Here is a 20,584-nt window from a genome sequence, read left to right on the forward strand (position 1 = left end):
GAAGTCATTTAATATATGATAAATAAATCATCAAAAATCGTCATGTTGCATTGAGTCACAATTGTTTATGATTTTCACGATTATTGAAATGAATGTTAGTTGTATTGGTGCGGTACTTACATAAACACCTTTTGGACACGCAGAAAATCTCCAGTATTTAAACACTTTCCCTATTTGTGTGCCCAGTCATCTCGAGGCAGGTGAAAAATCCCTGACCCCGCCGGGAATCGAACGCGGAACCCCGTGCTCGAAAAGCGAGAACGCTACCGCGAAACCAAGAGTTGTGGACGTACTGAAATGAACTGTTGTGTATATACTTTCGTCAACCAAATCGTAATTTGTTACGGTAGGTCTTGTTCGTCACGTATTTTGAATAAAACTCAGAGCAAAACATGTGCAGGATTAACAGTGAACTGTAGTCTGCTGCAAAAATAAATAAATAACCACCTGTACCTCTATTGCTCAAAGCACTGTGCAGCGTGCGGCAAACTGTACTCGCGTCACAGACGCCACTACGCCCCGCCGTCGCTGTAGAGCGGTTGTAGCCCCTGTCCCCCCTCCCCCCCCCTTCCCCTCCCCACGACCCCTCTCACCCCCTCCCCCCCCGCCGCCCCCTGCTGCAGCACTACAGACAGCCGGTTCCAACCAGTCTGGCCGCGTGACGTCACCTCCCAGCCTCATCTGTTTTGCCTGCACTGTGCGGGCGGCCGCTTCTAGCTAACAGACCACACTTGCTGTCCTATAATCTGAGGAGGATGCTAAGTTCACCCAACCTGGATATGATGTGACGTCATTATGACGTATATACGCTTTAGTCGATTAACACACATATCGACTTTTACGAACGTTCGAGATTCTAAACTGTCGTCAGCTAGTTGTTTGTTTTGACACGTGCGATTCTGAAAACAGCTGTGTGGCAGCGTATATGTATTTCTCCAAAATAAAAGTAAAAGAGCTGGATATTAATAGAAATATTCCCGACCGTGGCCTTGAAAACACCACGGACAACACGTTTCGTAAAAAAGTGAAGTCTTCTTATGTCCCGACCAGAATAGATTGTGTGATTGTTGTATTGAATGCTTACGCCGAAAATAATATTTATTTATCATCAACATTTTAGTATGGTTTCATACAATTGGTCTTGTCAGTACGTATTAGATTGTAGCAGCATACTCTTGCTGACTTTTTTTTCTTAATTTATATAGCTGAAAGAGAACTCGTGCAAGTTCGTTAGCTAAGTAATTTATATGTCCATCCCAAGATAGTCTTTTATCAACCATAATTCCAAGTAATTTTACACTTGGACCGCAGAGACGGGTACCTTAGTGTCCAGTAATGACTGGTGTGTAGAATGATTGAATTTCGAACTTAAAAAGAAAAATATGAGGCATTGTTGAAGGAAAATCGTCGACCGGAGATGAAATAGGAGGGGAAGTGGAGTTCTCATTGTAATCTTAACCAAAGGTCAGTGTCTAGTACTGATTGACGTATGAAATGATTGAATGCACTGTCAAAGCATTCCATGGTGGTATGATAAACCAGACATACTGTATATTATGTCATGTATACAACCACAATAGTTTTAGCATGTACCTGGCCATGTCAATGTGGTTTATGTCAGCAGTATAATTTGCTAAGACAAGATTACGCAAAATACGAATTGCATCACAACATGAGCGGATACCTTAAACTATGCAGAAGTCTCGTTACTTTCGCTGGATGCAGCTTGCAGATGGCACCAGTAAAGGTCTCTTACTCGGAGAACCAATGTGTTTGGTCATCATATACTCAGTTCAGCTTTGGAATCTACTGTTCACAAGCGAATGGCGCAGAGCACAGCGCTACCTGTCACAACCTCTCGAAAGTTCACAAAAGGCCTGTCACAACCTCTCGAAAGTTCACAAAAGTCGAATAGTCGATATACGGTTTCTATCGTTTTCGATGTAGCGTGTATACGTCATAATGACGTCACATCGTATCCAAGTCCGGTGAACCTAGCATCCTCCATAATCTGAGCCCAACTGACAGCCATTTTTCCCCAAAGTACAGGGTGACACAGAATAACGCGAATGTTTGAAATGAGTAGCGGCACCCATAGGCAGGTGGCAGCACTGCTGGTTCGTGACAGTTGGCGAGTAAACAGTCCGCCATTTCAGTAATCATGGATCAGTGGAACGGACAACAGCGTGCGTTAGCCATAAAAATGTTTTATAAAACGAATGGTAGTTTGGTAGCGGCGCACAGGAAGACCTGAAGATGAGGCTGTTGACATCGTTGTCACGACAAACACAACTGGTCATTGCAATTTGCCATATTCTTCTGGCCAGTGGACAGATGACGATACAATCACTCCCCAGCTTCCTGTTTTTTTCTGAATCCTGTGGAATTCAAGATGGGATTGACCAACATTCTTCAGTGTTTGATTGTTTCACGTACTTTTTCGATGAAGAACTGGTGAGACCGATCAAACGAGAGACAAACCGCTACGCTAGAATGACAATAGACACACTAAGTGCTACAGGAAAACTGAAGCCTCAGTCAGTGTGGCGTAAGTGGACAACAGTGAAACTCAGTGAACTGTATAAATTTTTTGGTATGATTTTGCATATGTGCCTAGTCTGACTACTGGTCAACAAATTCCGTGTTGCAGTCCTCATTTGTGGCAAAGTGTCTGCCAAGAGATAGATTTTTGTCAATTCTACGAATGTTACATCTCGTAGATAACGCAACATATATTCCTAAAAACCAGGTTGGTCACGATCCTATTCATAAGGTAAGACCTATATTCGACAGATGCGTGACCCAAAGTGGAAAGGCTTACAAGCCAGGCGAAAATATTACTATAGATGAAGGAATTTGCCCTTTTCGTGGTAGACTGAGTTTTAGAGTGTGTACGAAAAATAAAAGCCTAATAAATACGGCGTAAAATTTTTTGTGCTATGTGAAAGTGGGTACGTCCTGAACTGTGAAATTTATTCTGGGAAACAGTCTAATGCCGATAACAGCATTTTACGCATTGTAGACAGATTGTGTCATTCGTTTCATAATAAAGGTCACACATTATACATGGACCGATGTTACACCAGCCCTGATTTACTGGATTATTTGTGGGGGAAAAGAACTAAGGCAGTTGGTACTGTGCACAAAAATAGAAAAGGGCTACAAAGGGATCTTGTTGGCCAGAAATTAAAAAAATATGAACTTTCGCTTCGCAGACGAGGTCACTTACTGTTTGTAAAATGGAAGGACAACAGAGACGTTTTTATTTTGACAACAAAGCATAAAATGACGGCAACAAATGTCAGTGTGAAAACTAAATTTGGAATGGTGGAAAAAATGAAGCCAGACTGTGTTTTGGACTACAATAGTAAAAAAGCTGGTGCGGATCATAGCGACCAGCTAATGGCGTACTATCCTTTTGAACGAAAACAGATAAAGTGGTGAAAAAAAGTTTTCTTTCACATTTTCATGCTCATGACTGTAAATTCATACATTTTGTACCAAACGTCGCGAAATAGAAGCAAACATCTGGTTGAATACATTACAGAGTTAGCAGAGAACTTGGTTCACAAAGGTGGCCTCTTAGACTCATGCACTTCTCAGAATAGTTCACCCATCAACAGACTAAGCGGAAGGCATTTTCCAAAATTAATTCCACCCACAAAATTGTCTAAGTATGCACAGAAACAAGCAAGGCCAGATATGGTAAAGTTTCAAGGAAAGACACACGATATTATTGTGAAACCTGTGACGTAGGGCTTTGTTCTCCAAAATGTTTCGAAATATTTCATACAAAAGCCAATGTAACTGTGTGATTATTAATAAAATAGAAGTTCATATTTCAACAGTTATTCATTTAAAACTAACAATTTCAATCCTATGTCCCTTGGAGGTCCTAAAACCTAAAAAAAAAATTTTTTTCACTGTGAAAACAGCCTACTCTGAAATTAATGTACAACCCCTGTCACTAACGTAAATGTTTATTTCTTTGCAGTACTCTGAAGGGAATGGTCGTAGTTTTTAAATGCAAAAGAGCAATCTGTTTTCTGTGGTATAGAATCTGCTGTAGAAAATGCAGAAAAACTGTGAAATCGCTCAGTACCAGCCGTTTGAGCGTCCACACTCGCGCTCGGTCCTCAAAGTGTTAAGGGGCTCCAGAAAGGCTCAAAATCACGAAACGTTCAATTTTTACTTTTTTGCGTTTTCTGAATCTGCAGACTATTACCTTTTAATAGATATATAATTTATTCAATTCCGAAGACTACAACTATTTTTAAATTTTTTTTGAAATGTGTTCTACATGGGCGTGACCCACTGTGGCGCTGTTAAACTGCTGTCAAATGGTGTTATTATTAACGTCCGTGTTCATCAGGTACATTTTAGTGATGTGAGATAAAGTATGTGTTGTGGCTAACCTGTGATGGTTCAATATATATCGCTGGTGTGATTGTCGATTGTTTCATGTTTATTTACTCTGTCGTTATCTCGAAAATATTCGTAATTAATTCTGTTTCTTGAGTCTCTGTTTGTTGAAGTATAATAATGAGTAAAAGTAAAGTTATTAGAAATCCTCTGAAGGCTTTTAAGAAAAGGAGAAATGTTGGAAAGCCAAAGGTATGTGTTATTACTGTAAACAATAAAGACGATAACCAAGTGAGTGAACCTAACCTCTCAAGTACACCTGCCCATAGCAGTCAAAGTAGTAAAGAAAATACTTCACAGAAGAAGCTTGGTTCAATGAGTGAAAACTATGAGTGTTTTATGGGCGAATCGGATGTGAATGAAATATTTGATATGTCGGTTCTCAAAGGAATTTTTTCAAACTGTGTAAGATGTATTCATTGTAGTGAAGTTGGTCTGGAACTCTCCATAATAAAGCACGTAGGACTTGCTAGTGAAATACAACTGAAATGTGATAAGTGTTGTGTCGACAAGAGGTGCCAACACAGTGTGTTTGAGGGGGACGAAATGCACGCTATAAGCGCACGAAGGATGGCGTGAAGTCTGAAACAGGATACGTAATGAATGCTATAAATAAAAGTACGTAGTTGCTGAATACTTAACTTTTAATCCATCATAGTTGTACATCCGGAAATTGTGGCGATACAAGTGGGACTCTTTAGATACATGCAATGTTACTAATGGCGCCTTGCTAGGTCGTAGCCATTGACTTAGCTGAAGGCTATTCTAACTGTCTCTCGGCAAATGAGAGAAAGGCTTCGTCAGTGTAGTCGCTCGCAAAGTCGTCGTACAACTGGGGCGAGTGCTATTCCGTATCTCGAGACCTGCCGTGTGGTGGCGCTCGGTCTGATCACTGACAGTGGCGACACGCGGGTCCGACATGTACTAATGGACCGCGGCCGATTTAAAGCTACCACCTAGCAAGTGTGGTGTCTGGCGGTGACACCACAATAAGTGTTCATACATGACCACCTTTTGGAACAGTGTTGCAGTAACTGCAACTGAAGAAAATGGTAGCAAAATCTACGAACACAACAACGAGCGATGCTTGCTTTAGACAAGGAACGCCTTCGGGCTGCAGACAGGGCTGTAAAGAGTCTAAAAATACAAGCAAGAGTAAACAGGAGGAGGAACAAGAGGAAGCTGGAGGAGGAGTTTGCAGAGGATGAAGATAATCCATCCTATGGACCTGGAATGCACTAAAAAGTTAATCCAATCTTTGTCGCTCGATTCCCAAAACTTTTATTTTCTCATACTAATTACATGTTTTCTAAGGATCTTCCAAACATATTTGTTTCAAACTTTCAGTAAATGTTACACAGTACCTTCTGCATAATTTAACACAGCCTTTTTCCAAAAAACTGTATATTTTTGAATATATAAATAAAAAATTGCAAAAAAATGTTGTGCATTTTCATTACAATTGAAAAAAAAATCATCTTTAATAACTGAACTAAAATTTTGTAAAATCCCTGTGTTAAGTTGTAGCCCATATTCCAATAAATAATCTATAAAAAGTTCAACTTCCTACCTCAAATACTTGTGAGGAAAGATGTAATTTATAAGCGTTATTTTAACATTGCAAGTATAGGGCGTTCCGGAGCCCCTTAAAGCATATGCAGCGTAGCGGGCCCCACTTGACCGGGCGTGCACGCGGAAAGTCAACGGACTGGGCGGGATTCGCCGTGTTTAATTTTTCACGTGACGGACACGGCCTGGCGGTAGAACTGTCTTGTGAGCTGTGCAAATGGCTCTGAGCTCTATGGGACTTGACATCTGCGGTCAGCAGTCCCCTAGAACTTAGAACTACTTAAACCTAACTAACCTAAGGACATCACACACATCCATGTCCGAGGCAGGATTCGAACCTGCGACCGTAGAAGTCGCGCGGTTCCGGACTGCGCGCCTAGAACCGCTAGACCACCGCGGCCGGCTGTGAGCTGTGCAACTGCGCAAGACTGTTCTGTGTACAAAAACACGGATGTGGAACGACTAATAGAAGGAGTTCGTAAGTTTCCTGTTCTTTACGATCAGGGAAGTGAAAACTGCAGGAATATCGAGTACAAAGACAGAGTTTGGAAGACAATTGCAACTGATCTACAAGCCAAAGGTAAGATAAAAACTATACTAGTTTTAATACCCAAAAGATATTTATTTACATTTTATTTTACAAACAGATGTTTGGTTTATGTCATCGTTATATCGGCAGGGCGAAATGTTCTCGCCATTCCACAGTCCCTTGTGGATAATTCAGGAATTTTTTGAGTTGTTCTCGTACAGCAAATGCAGCATCTGTTGATCTCCCACGAATTCGAGGTAGGTTTCGAAGATTTGATGATCTTCCGGATCCCTCAGCAGTTTTGCTTTTGATCCATCCTCTGTTTGGGCACCCTATAACCTTCCATTTTTCGAATAAAGTTTTACAGTACACACGCAGCCGTCACAATCATTGTAAGGTATTAGGATCTCCCTGAAGGATTCTTCTAAATGTTCGAAATTTCTGTTGCAATATACCGAATGCGTTTTCGGATATTCTTCTTGCCCGACTCAAACGATAATTAAATATAGCCTTGTCATTTGTTAAGTTCCTGCCGGGATATGGTCGCATCAAGTATGTTTTGAGAGGAAAAGCTTCATCGCCTACAGTTACCACTGGAAGTTCAACATCAGTTCCGGGTAAAGTTTTACTCTTTGGGACGCTAAGCGTATTGTTTTCCAATGACTTTCCAAGGTTTGAATTTACTAGAATGCCTCCATCAGAGTTTTTATCCGTACGGTCCCACGTCCTTAAAACTTCTTCAAAAAACGATTCAAATGGCTCTGAGCACTATGGGACTTAACTGCTGAGGTCATCAGCAGTTAAGGACATCACACATATCCATGCCCGAGGCAGGATTCGAACCTGCGACCGTAGCAGTCGCGCGGTTCCAGACTGTAGAGCCTAGAACCGCTCGGCCACTCCGGCCAGCTGTACCAAAGAATTCGTCGTAAATACGGGTGGCCGCTTAGCTATGAACTCCACTGATTATTGCAAATATGGTTTCCGCGTGTTTAGATTTCCACGTAACCTCAAATGAAGAAAAAGATGGGCCATAAATTGTCACAAAGACAACTGGGAACTAGGAGCTGATGCTCAATTCTGCACTATAAATTTACATTAATAAAAGTAGTTTTAAACATGAAATCAGTTGTATGCAATTGCATTTCTTCCCTCTGCCAAAACTATACTGAAACAGTTCGTCTCAAAAGTTTTTGATTCCTGAGATGTCTTCCTAATTGCCAAAGTGGAGAGCAATATTTGTGACGTATTTATGTCGTTATCATAAACAGACATACAACTTAACGCCATTTCTTATATGGCTACCGTAGGGCGAGTGATAGTTAAGATCTTTTTATAGCGGATTGGTCATTACGAGGGAAGCTGCACAGGTAACATAATCTATTTTTACGCAACTCAACAGGCAACAAACTTATCATGAAGTGGAAATGAATACTGGTTAAATGATAGATGAAACTGTTAATAAATATTAGTTTCACAAGTAAGTACGTCAAGAAATGCGGTATTTTTATTGTACAAAGAGATGGGGGGGGGGGGGGAGGAGGGGAGAGAGGAAGAATAAACACCACTTTCACAAGTGCCTATATTTGAGCAAAAAACTGATAAATAGGCATGGGTTGTTACGACCTAACACCCATGTTTAAAGACATTGTTACCGAGTTTTTAACTCATTACATTTAGTATTTACTAACTACCACGCAAATTCCGAGCATAGATTCAAACAGCAAAGTAATATTATATTTCAGTCTTCCCGTTATATAAAAAAGGAATTCTAGATACATCCGTACACATTAATTGCTATTTAGAACGCTTCTACGAGCAATATCAAACATTTTATAAGAAATATCGTATAAAGTTGCGTGAATAGATTCATCACCCACAAGATAAACACTGCGAAATGCTCAGAGTTGGGGGAAAACATGTCGGACGATTCAGCTTATTATATAGGAGCTCCATTTCCCGTAGTATTTGCGGTAGACACGCAGTGGAAGTTGTCTCATTGTAATGTTCTTTTTCTTCTCTCCTTCTCCCTGAAATATTTCATTATTTGAGTTTATCTACATTACAGTACAACCTTTACACATAATGTAATATTCAATTTTATGGAATGTTAGGCACACAGTGCCTAACATTGAAGAAAGGCGAATTCAGAGAACTAGAAAAAAGAGAGAGAAAAATACTAAGAAAAATTCTAGGTCCTGAGAAAAACAATGAAAATAGATGGATTAAAAGGAGAAATAAAGATTTATACAAAATTACAGAAAATATCACAGAGACAATGAGGAAGAGACGGCTGAAATTTTATTGATATTTAAAAAGAATGAAGAAAGACGGATTACAAAGCAAAGAAAGATGCCAACAAAATAGGTGTTACAGAAGAAGTAATACGTGACAGGAATCACTGATAAGAAACGCCTACTATGAAGAAGATAAGCGAAAACCTCGACCCAAGAGAGTGTGGACACATGAGCAGAGACGAGCAGTTGGAGAAAAAATGAAGACTTACTGTGAAGAAAGGAAGAAAAAGAAACTCCATAAGTCTTAAGTTGTATGCGGTCCATAGCTGGCCAAATTCATAAAAAAAAGTAGTATATCAAGACCAAATAAAAATCAAGAGAAGTCACTGACGAATGCTTGCACAAGCCTCCCCTATTTTTGACAGACATGCTGAATCATACAGACCTTTGAATGCTTGCACAAGCATGCACAATCGAAATTCGATCAACCATCAAGTTGCTTGTACGGTTTTGACGCTTGCGCAAGTTTGTCACACACTCGGTCAAGCGTTCTTGTGCAAGTGTGTTTGTCAAGCATGCAGTTACGTGTGTTGCCACCTTTACAACCTTCGCACCTGCAGGCAGAATGTTTACGGCAGCGTCCATCAATAGGACGCCAACCACGCCTGGACGATGAGGCAGATCGGACGTCTGTGCCGTGAATGAGGCATCAGCCCGGTCCCCTAGTTCTTACCAGCTGAGTTATCCAACCACGCCTTACGGCAAAGCTTGAAACGCATCTAGGCGTGCAGTGTAGATGCAACACATGATTCATAGACGTAACCATTCTGCAAGTTCTAGAACGGCATAAGCTACATCGCAGAGTTCACGATTCGTTTTCACTACAACCAGTAAATGACCCACCCAAGATGCTTTAACGAAATGCGCTCCAATATATGAAACAGTTCCAGTCTTCTGATTACTTTACAAATGAATTAATGTTTTACGTTAAGCATGTAAGCGAGAAAAACGTAGGAAAGATTTGAAATTACGTTTAAAATTTTTTGAAGTCACTAACCGTTGTCATTATCAAACACTGGATGAATATAGTAGTCTCGGTACTTTGCGCTCCAGAAGCAAAACGTAGTTTTCCGCATGTCTCAGTGTTTCCTAGTATCGCCTGTGGTCGAAATTTGACCAACTGCGTCAGTGGACCTTATCTGTGATAGCAAATGTCATGTACCGTATCTGAAATTTTAGCTGCAGAACTGATCTGTGGCACACGCTACACTGTAGCTACGAGCATTCTAGAAATAATTCTTCCATTTCTCTTTAATTGCTCAGTTGATTTTATTTTATTTAGTGTTCCATAGGTGCAACTGTGTTGGGTTAACACGGACGTGGAACGAGTCAAATTTTTACAAATACAATACGATAATCTTATAGCATATACAGACATTTGATTACGTAGTTGTGCAAAAATTTATACAGTAAACTCTTTGAGCAGCAATACAGAAAAAAGGCGATACATATTTTCTTAGAATCAATAAAGCAGCCGGCCGCGGTGGTCTCGCGGATCTAGGCGCGCAGTCCGGAACCGTGCGACTGCTACGGTCGCAGGTTCGAATCCTGCCTCGGGCATGGATGTGTGTGATGTCCTTAGTTAGGTTTAAGCAGTTCTAAGTTCTAGGGGACTGATGACGACAGCAGTTGAGTCCCATAGTGCTCAAAGCCATTTGAACCATTTTTTTCAATAAAGCAATACGGAAAAACAAATACAGAGCACACACACAGAGATATAGAGCTCAAGATAAATAACACTCTTAGTGGCGTTATGTCAACTTGTAATATACAATATTAAAATTTTACAATTTGTTTATTTAAAAATTTATCTAGACTGTAAAAAGCTTTTTCTAGCAGAAATATTTTTAGTGCTTTCTTAAACTTACTCTTGTTATGAACCTCTGTCTGTTATGAAGAGCATTGAAGAGTTTTTTTCCAGTGTAGTGGACACCCTTTTGCACCAAGCTCAAATTTCTATGCTCACTGTGTATATCATTCTGCCTCCGTGTGTTTTGCTCATGATAATTACTGTTTGGTAGAAATATCTCTACATTTTTACAGACAAAACACACGAGGGAAAAAATTATCGGCATGTAGTTGTGTATGTTTTAAGTTTTCGAAAGCTATTTCTAGACGAGTCTCTTGGGAGCAAATCACATACAACTCTTAAAGCTCGCTTCTGAGCAATGAACACTTTCCTTGCTAGTGGCTGGTTGCCCAAAAAAGAATGCCTTATTCAACGAGTGAGTGAAAATAGCCATAGTATGCCACTTTTGTAGTGTCAGGCTCAACACATGTAGTGACATCCTGTAAAGCGTACGAAGCAGAGTTAAGCGTCTTACAGAGCTCTATAATACGTGAAGACCAGTTCATTTTCTTGTCAATGTGCCCTCCAAGAAATTTTGTTGTTTCCATTATTTCTATTGGCTGATTACCACATGTCACACTTAATTCTTTTTCTGTTTTTGTACAGAACTGAATAAAGCTGGTCTTACTGGAACTTAATGAGAGACCATTCACCTTGAACCAATTACCACATCTGAGAGTATGTGATTAATGGATTCCTCAAGATTACTATCAGTTCTACTGCTAATAAATATTGTGGTGTCAGCAGCAAATAATGTAAATTTACATGGCAGGCTTGTACATGATGGTAGATCATTTATAAAATTCAGGAATAATAGTGGTCCAAGAATTTATCCCTGACGCACTCCACCTGTAATGGAACTCCGTTCAGAATGTGAGGAAACATCACATACTCCACCTGAGCTATTCAAGACAACTTTTTGTTTTCTGTCTTGGAGATACAACTGTGGTCAGTTGCCTGCAACACCACTTATTCCTCCTAATTTTGCTTTTTGCTAGAGAATCTGGTGATCAATAGTCTGTCATTGGTTGATAGAATTTCGATTGTGCATGCTTTAGACAAATCACAGAAAACACCAAATGCTAGCATTTTTTCATTAAGGACTTCTAGGACTTCATTTGCAAGCGCATAGATTGCGTCTTCTGTTGAATGGCTCTTTTGAAAGCCAAATTGGCTCTTGCAGAGAACTCTATTCTTCATGAGATGATCAGTAATTCTTACACGTATTAGCTTTTCTAGAATTTTAGAGAAAGCTGCCAGCAGAGAGATAGGTCGATAGTTGCTTACTTCAGTTGTATCGCCCTTTTTGTACAGGGGCTTCACAATGGCATACTTAAGTCTACTGGGAACAACACACTTGTGAAGGGAAGCATTGAAAATATGACAGAGAATGTCCCTTATCCACACACAATAACATTTGAATAAATTACTAGCAATATTATTAAACCCTGCAGAGTTCTTACTTTTTAGAGACACGATGATTTTTTGAATGTCATCTACAGTGTCAGGATTAAGGTTCATTTGAAATACGACTTTGATACAACGTGTTGAAAAATAAATTTTGTATTTATGGCGGCAAATTAATTTCTGCCTTATTACAACAGAATGTGAATGCCGTAAAGACACCTCAGACGCGAAATGATCTGCATTACAAAATCTGCAATGTAAATTCATCAAACTGCAATCACAGTTGTCAGAAGTATTTGACATTCTGTTCAGTGCACATTTAAATGTATCATTCAGAACGACAATAGAATTATTGTTATCAACATCAGCACAACTTTCTCTATGCAAAAACTGTCTCTCTCTAGCTCTTCGTCGGCCAGTCCATCTCTTTAATGTTCTTCTTTGAATGATTTCTTGTAATAAGAAACGCCGTGACTACTCAAAATGAAAATACTGAAAATTGTGAAAACACTAAATTTTGTGGCAATAGCGGCAAACGAACACAGAGTTAGTTCCGTTTACTCTTATACCAAAGTAGGTGAACAAAAGACGCTAATAAACAACGTTTTTTGTCCCCGATGACTTCGTTATTACGTTTCGTTTTCCACTGTTGAAAACATTAACAGTTGTGGAGTTCCAGGTGTCCAGTATACGAGTGTTACTTCAAATGAACTATCTGCAGCGTTTAAACATCACTGTCTCTGGAATGCAACTTCATGAAACGTTGTTACTTTTGTGTGTCGTTTCTATCATAGCATCTGATCATTAAGCCTGTTGGTAGCAAAATCAGAGACGAAGGAAAACTTTTCTAGTGCGTGTGTGTGTGTGTGTGTGTGTGTGTGTGTGTGTCTGTGGGTGTGTATGTGATTGTATGACTATATTTTCTCACCTAATGACTATGTATACACATGATTTTGTTTTCTTTTGTGCCGACCGCAGTGGCCGAGCGGTTCTAGGCGCTACAGTCTCGAACCGCGTGACCGCTACGGTCGCAGGTTCGAATCCTGCCTCGGGCATGGATGTGTGTAATGTCCTTGTGTTAGTTAGGTTTAAGTAGTTCTAAGTTCTAGGGGACTGATGACCTCAGAAGTTAAGCCCCATAGTGCTCAGTGCCATTTGAATCTTTTTTTTTTTTTTCTTTTGTCTACAGGAAAGTAGTATCACACGAAAGTTGTGAACAAATCAGTGTGGATTTGCAGAAAATAAATGCGTAGTGTAATGACTGGGACGGCCGGAGTGGCCGTGCGGTTCTAGGCGCTACAGTCTGGAAGCGAGCGACCGCTACGGTCGTAGGTTCGAATCCTGCCTCGGGCATGGATGTGTGTGATTTCCTTAGGTTAGTTAGGTTCAATTAGTTCTAAGTTCTAGGCGACTGATGACCTCGGAAGTTAAGTCACATAGTGCTCAGAGCCATTTGAACCATTTTTTTGTAATGACTGGCAGTTATCTGTCAATATTAGTAAGTGTAACCTACTGTGTATAACAAGGCGAAAATCCCCATTAATGTACGAGTACAACATAAATGCCCAGTCTTTGGAAGCGGCAACGTCTGTCAAGTATCTGGATGTGACTATTCGAAATGATCTCAAATGGAATGATCAGATTACACAAGTAACGGGCAAGGCGAACTCTAGATTGCGGTTTATTGGTAGAATCCTGAAGCGATGCAGTCCTTCAACAAAGGAAATAGCTTAAAATACGTTAGTTCGTCCAGTTTTGGAGTTTTGTTCGTCTGGGTGGGACCCTCGCCATTTGGGTCTGATTCGAAAGACTGAGAAGGTCAAAAGAAGAGCGGCAAGATTCGTGACGTACATTTAGCCATCGCCAGAGCGTTACAAATCTCATAGAAAGTTTGAAGTTGTACACTCTTGAAGATAGACGGCGCGCTAAACAGAAGGGGCTGCTCACTAAATCCCGAAATCCGATCTTCACCGAGGATGTAGAGCATATATTATTACCACCAACTTTCAAGTCGCGCAATGATCATCATTCAATGATGAGGGAAATTAGAGCTCGTACTGAGGCGTGTCAGACAGCCGTTTTTCCCTCGCGCGATCTTTGAGTGGAACAGAGGGGGGGGTTCAAATGGCTCTGAGCACTATGGGACTCAACATCTGATGTCATTAGTCCCCTAGAACTAAGAACTACTTAAACCTACCTAACCTAAGGACATCAGACACATCCATGCCCGAGGCAGGATCGAACCTGCGACCGTAGCAGTCGCGCGGTTCCTGACTGCGCGCCTAGAACCGCTAGACCACCGCGGCCGGCGAACAGAGGGGCGGGGAGGGGGGGGGGGGCAGGGGGAATATGACTTCGGCGCGAATTGTGCCCTCCGCCACACACCGCTTGGTGGCTAGCGTAGTATATATGTAGATGTAGAAGTTCCTTCAGAATTGTATAAGTTTCATTGACATCTTTATATAATTAATTTAAAAATGTTTAGTTCAATTTTCGATGCTCACGTATTAAAATTATGATCGCTATTACCATTGTAATGTCCACATTGCTATTACTTTCTCTACGCAAAAATTGTGTCTGTCTAGCCGTGCGCTTTCACTCTGACCCGCTAGCATTGAACTTACAACATCAGGAGACAAGAAAAATCGCATTCCAGTGAAGAGTGTTATGGACCTTGTGTATTTCTTGGATGTTCTCTTAATTTTAGCGTGGATATAAACGACACTTTTTCACATGGAAATGGATGGTTCACCGTTGCCATAGTAAGAGGTGGTAGCGGAGTTTCTAGTGTACCTGGTCTTGAAAGTTTTAATGATAGAGATGTAATTGCCTATCGTACCTATCATATGTTTGAAATTGGTAGTAAAGATTTTGGTAAATCAGCTTATGACTCAACATCTCCTCTTGTCTTGTATACTCGTAGGAAAAGAAAAATTAATCAAAATGAGTGCGCCTTCAATCTGACCCGCTAGCATTGTCCATTTAGGCGTACACAGAAACTAATAGAGTTTTCGCACAATAAGCGAGAGTCGGAAGTCGTAGTAATTGAAATTGAAGAAATCATAGGAAGTTGCTTCAAATTTTGTGGTACTGGCAGCAAATGACCACGCAGTTACTCTTACAGAAAAGTAAGCGAAATACCGACGCCGACATGCAACGCTATTTACACACTTGGTCACTACGATACGTTTTGATTTACATAATCGACGTAATAGTTGCTGCGCGGTATGCATGTTTTACTGCAAATGAACCTTGTGAACACGAAAGCCCATAGAATGCGATTCCGCGAAATTCGCGCAGCCACTCGCACCAGGGTGTGCGGACATTTTCCACGCCGGACATTTGCCACGGTTTTACCTGCTCCGAAGGGTTGGGTCACTTGTCTCCCCCTCCTCCCCCCCCCCTCCTCCACCTCATCGCTTACTGGGCCTTTCCGCTGGTTTACTTAACATAGAACCAGAATCTCATTGGATTTTCTGCCACCTTTCCAGAGAGACTTTCGTTGTGGAAACTATTAAATGCACCTCGCATTGAAATCCGCGCCAAATTTCGAGCCTCAGTAATAATACTTCACCAATCTTGGAGATTTTGCGTTCGTCTAAATTATACGTGCCTTTTTCGGTGCTCCTGCAGCAGCTTTCTGTCGTGTTTTGTGTAACATGGCTGCTTTCTCGATAAAGTTTGAGAGTTACGTCTTCCTGTTTACATATATAAATGACCTGGTAGGTAGTGTCGGAAGTTCCATGCGGCTTTTCGCGGATGATGCTATAGTATACAGAGAAGTTGCAGCATTAGAAAATTGTAGCGAAATGCAGGAAGATCTGCAGCGGATAGGCACTTGGTGCAGGGAGTGGCAACTGACCCCTTACATAGCCAAATATAATGTATTGGGAATACATAGAAAGAAGGATCCTTTATTGTATGATTGTATGATAGCGGAAAAAGTACTGGTAGCAGTTACTTCTGTAAAATATCTGGGAGTATGCGTACAGAACGATCTGAAGTGGAATGGTCATATAAAATTAATTGTTGGTAAGGCGGGCTCCAGGTTGAGATTCATTGGGAGAGTCCTTAGAAAATGTAGTCCATCAACAAAGGAGGTGGCTTACAAAACACTCGTTCGACCTATACTTGAGTATTGCTCATCAGTGTGGGATCCGTACCAGGTCGGGTTGACGGAGGAGATGGGAGAAGATCCAAAGAAGAGCGGCGCGTTTCGTCACAGGGTTATTTGGTAAGCGTGATAGCGTTACGGAGATGTTTAGCAAACTCGAGTGGCAGACTCTGCGAGAGAGGCGCTCTGCATCGCGGTGTAGCTTGCTCGCCAGGTTTCGAGAGGGTGCGTTTCTGGATGAGGTATCGAATATATTGCTTCCCCCTACTTTCACCCCCCGAGGAGATCACGAATGTAAAATCTGAGAGATTCGAGCGCGCACGGAGGCTTTCCGGCAGTCGTTCTTCCCGCGAACCATACGCGACTGGAACAGGAAAGGGAGGCAATGACAGTGGCACGTAAAGTGCCCTCCGCCACACACGGTTGGGTGGCTTGCGGACTATAAATGTAGATGTAGATCAGTTCCGTCTCTTATTAATTTATTTGGTATGAATCTCTCGAGTGCTGTTGATACTATTTCTTTGAACTTAAGCCACATATGGTCTTCACTTACATAGTTTGTGGAGGTTGGAGAGTGTTAGAAAGACGTCAACCGAATTTTTAGCTACTTTTATAAATAGATATATCTCGCGTCTAGTTTTGGTGAATTTCTTTGTTACGGAATTGAGCCTCGCTACGACTGTGTGTTCACTAAACCCTGTATCCGTCGTAATGCTCAGGAATATTTGTAGCTAAGAGGTCAAGTGTGTTTTCGTAACCATTTACAATTTGAATGGCCTCGTGAACTAATTGTTCAAATTAATTTTAAAAAAAAAGCATTAAGAACAATTACGGAAGTTGTCTTCTATCTACAATAGGGTCTAAAAATGTCAACATATGGAAGGTAGATTGAAGTCACTGCCAACTATAATTGTATTAGTAGGGTACCTATTTGTGATGAGACTCAAGTTTTCTTTACACTTCTCAGCAACTGTTTCATCTGAGACAGGGGGTTGGTAAAAGGAGCCAGTTATTAATTTATTTATAACCTCTGCCCATACTAAGTCACAGGAACTATCCGCTTGAATGTCGCTTGTGAGCTGAAACACACATTACATTATTTTTCCTTAAGTTGTGCTTCCTGTTTCTGTTGTAGTGCGGATCATCACAATTACGGCTTTTCCCACCAAAACCTAGGATGCTTTCTCTGTGACCCTGTAAATACCAGAGCTAAACACTGTAGAACAACAACGTACGTTACAAGTATAGCATTCTGTATTACTTCATTTCCTTATTTCTAGCCGACTGCTGTGGCCGAGCGGTTCTAGGCGCTTCAGACTGGAACCGCGCGACCGCTACGGTCGCAGGTTCGAATCCTGCCTCGGACATGGATGTGTGTGATGTCCTTAGGTTAGTTAGGTTTAAGTAGTTCTAAGTTCTAGGGGACTGACCACCTTAGCAGTCAAGTCGCATAGTGCTCAGAGCCATTTGAACCTTATTTCTAACATTTTAAAATTGTACGTCGACTTTAGATGACATGTCAGTCATAGATGTTCTTATCTCTATTTAGTGAACGTATTTTCAGTTATTTTTTGAACATTGTACCGCTACACTTTATTAACTAATGTTTCGCTGCAAGGGATATCCGATTTTAGAGAGTAAATTAATATGGAGTATGTCGTTCTTCTTTCCAAACATTCACATTCCCATTTCTTCTTTCCTTAGTGTGTTTTGGGCATGCAGTTGTAGTAATTAAAGTAGGCAGAAATGCAGTGGTCAATAAGAAATGTTTAGCGTACATTCGCATTCTCTTTATATCGTTCCTTTCTTGTTGCTCCTATGGCGATGGACTGTCTATCGCAATCGGTAAGCGTGAAAGGAAGCTACCGTACAGACAGAGGGATCTATATTTATACTGATCAGAACTAATTACATACTGACATAATCGTCGGTATTGCTTTCGTTTTCCAAATGTTATAAATATTTCGATTTCGGGAAAGAATCTCTGTATTTCGCCGAGATGTCGAAGAAGAAGGTCCCTTACGTACTGGTTGTATCGAGTAAGATGTGGAGACGGAGGTTTGGAAGGGCATCCCTTACCTGAGGGATCACTACATTAGTCTGTCTCTAGAGCGAGCAGCGGTTTTGGTGGGGGAATTGGTCTTTCCCAGAAGAACGCTGCCACTGGCCTACAGTGGCACCCAAAATTTGTTGCCCGTTATCGGTGTAGCGGTGTAGATCGGCGTGCGGTGATATACGTCGTTTCTGTTCGTGGGATCTTAGTTGCCAGTGTCAGTGAGTTAACTTAGTATACTTACTGATGTACTTCGATATCCGGAAGTGACGGATAATCGTCAAGCATTGCAAGAAAATGTGCAGCATTCGAAGAACAGGAGGTATTTGTGGAGTAACGAGCGTTCGATCGTCTCTAACGTTATTACAGCGTGTGTTAAGGAGGCGACACAAAAAGAACTGTTGGCTACTATTACCAGTCCCAATCAAAGGGCTGCAACTATGCAAACGTCAGCCTCACCCAATAGGGCACATAAGTAAGGAACGGAAAAATAGGCCGTATGGTTTACTGGAATCGCCACGAAGGAAAACTCATAATTTTGGGAGAAAAGCCGGCCGGCCGGAGTGGCCGAGCGGTGCCTATGACCTCAGAAGTTGAGTCCCATAGTGCTCAGAGCCATTTGAACCATTTTTATCCTCTTCAAAATATTCCCCAATACATACTATATATATGCCAGTGCTTTTTCCAATTCCCGAAACACTTTAGGAGCTGTTTCTTCGGGACAGTTTATACGTCTCTTAACTGTGCATTTTTCATCTCATCGATGCTTGTAAAACCACTGTCCTTTAAGGCCTGCTTTGAAATGTTTATACCTACTTGTCTGCCCTTTGTTTACTCATAACAGGCTCACCAAAAGCAATATTTACCAGTTCTAAAAATTTCATACACTTTATTTCATTGTTATAACAAAATTTAATTAGATTCTCTAATTTATTTTTATACAGAACAAATAATCGTTGATGCTACCAAAACACATGTAACCTTTCTGACAGCTGACAACACAGTAAATATCCAATATGCATAACATTGTACACATACTTTTCAGGCATGTGACAAAAAAGTAGTGCAGATCGGACTAATACAACACGGAAAATTACGAATATCTGCTTACTTTTTAAACACTCTTCGTGTTGCAAGAATTGTTAAGTTTCAATGTAGTCCTTTAAAGGAAATTTGTACCTTTTAGTAGAAACACATATTAAGAACAGGCCTTAAATTCTACAGACTGATTCCATTATATGGGGTTCGTTTTACGCAAAGCAATAGAGGAACATGAACAGGCATTCGGTTCTATGTTTGTAGGATAATCCTGACTTCCGTTGTTATGTTAATAATATTTACTCTATGTTGTTGTGTTTCGGAAGAATCTATCGTTTTTTTTATTCCTTATGGTCTTAATCAGTTTGGATTCTGTAGACATATTGGAACACGTGAGGCAATACTGACCCTACGACTTATCTTAGAAGCAACCCTGTGACGTAGCTGGGTTGGCAGAGTGGGGACTCGCTCGTTCGCTCTTCAGTTTACTGACATACTATACCTGGGGAAGGGGCAAGAGTGGCAAATGTCCGGCGCGGCAAATGTCAGGCATTCCACACCAGTGGACACTGGAGCCGGGCGGACGGCACTCGCCAGCTGTCTCCTTTTGAGGCCACACGTTTCGCGACTCCCCACTTCCAGCTACGCACCCTGCTCCAGTAGTTAAGTACCTGGATGTCTGACTTTATAATATCGCGTCTTACAGAACAGGCCCAGCGCTCCTACCTGCTGTACACTCGGAACACACGCCTGCCCTGTTGCGTAGACCGAAGTCGGCGCGGCACGCTCTGTCTGACACTTCTCGCGAACGACTGCCCAACAGCCAACGCCGCAGTAGCTCTGACGTCACGCGGGACCCTCCCTCTCCCCCTCCCCCCCCCCCCTCTCGCCGATTGCTGGCGGTAGGCCAACGGCGCGAGGCGTGACCTTCGCGTCTTGCAGCCTTTCTCCACGAACGCCTTGCTGCGACTGACGTCATACAGTAATACAATACGCACACGACGCACGGACAGTATCAAGAAGGATATGACATTCTATTAATCATTGATGGTTCTCAAAGTGATGTAGGCCATTTTTTTTCGATTTTTTAATGAGCTTCACCATAATATCAGTTTTACAATTGAGCGAGAATCCGATCCTTAAATTTTTTGGACCTCACTTTAACTGTGGTTGACAACCGCATTGAATTTAATATTTTTCGGAAAAACACGTTTTCCGACAATATTATACCTGCAAACTCGGCCCATCCGTACGCCCATAAGATGGCCTTTTTTCATTCTAATATTCACAGAGTTACAGCTATCCC

General features: G+C 41.3%; 1 protein-coding gene across 1 annotated transcript in view; it reads right to left on the minus strand.

The window, feature by feature from the left end:
* Positions 1 to 20,089, minus strand: part of LOC126427218 (inversin-like) — a 62,149-nt gene extending 42,060 nt beyond the window's left edge. Inside the window, exon 1 of the mRNA XM_050089458.1 lies at positions 20,005 to 20,089. The gene's annotated coding sequence lies outside the window, so the exon portion shown is untranslated. The remainder of the gene's footprint in view (positions 1 to 20,004) is intronic.
* Between the last annotated feature and the right edge of the window lie 495 nt (positions 20,090 to 20,584).

The sequence above is a fragment of the Schistocerca serialis genome, chromosome 11, assembly GCF_023864345.2.
Source record: "Schistocerca serialis cubense isolate TAMUIC-IGC-003099 chromosome 11, iqSchSeri2.2, whole genome shotgun sequence".
Lineage (NCBI taxonomy): Eukaryota > Metazoa > Arthropoda > Insecta > Orthoptera > Acrididae > Schistocerca > Schistocerca serialis.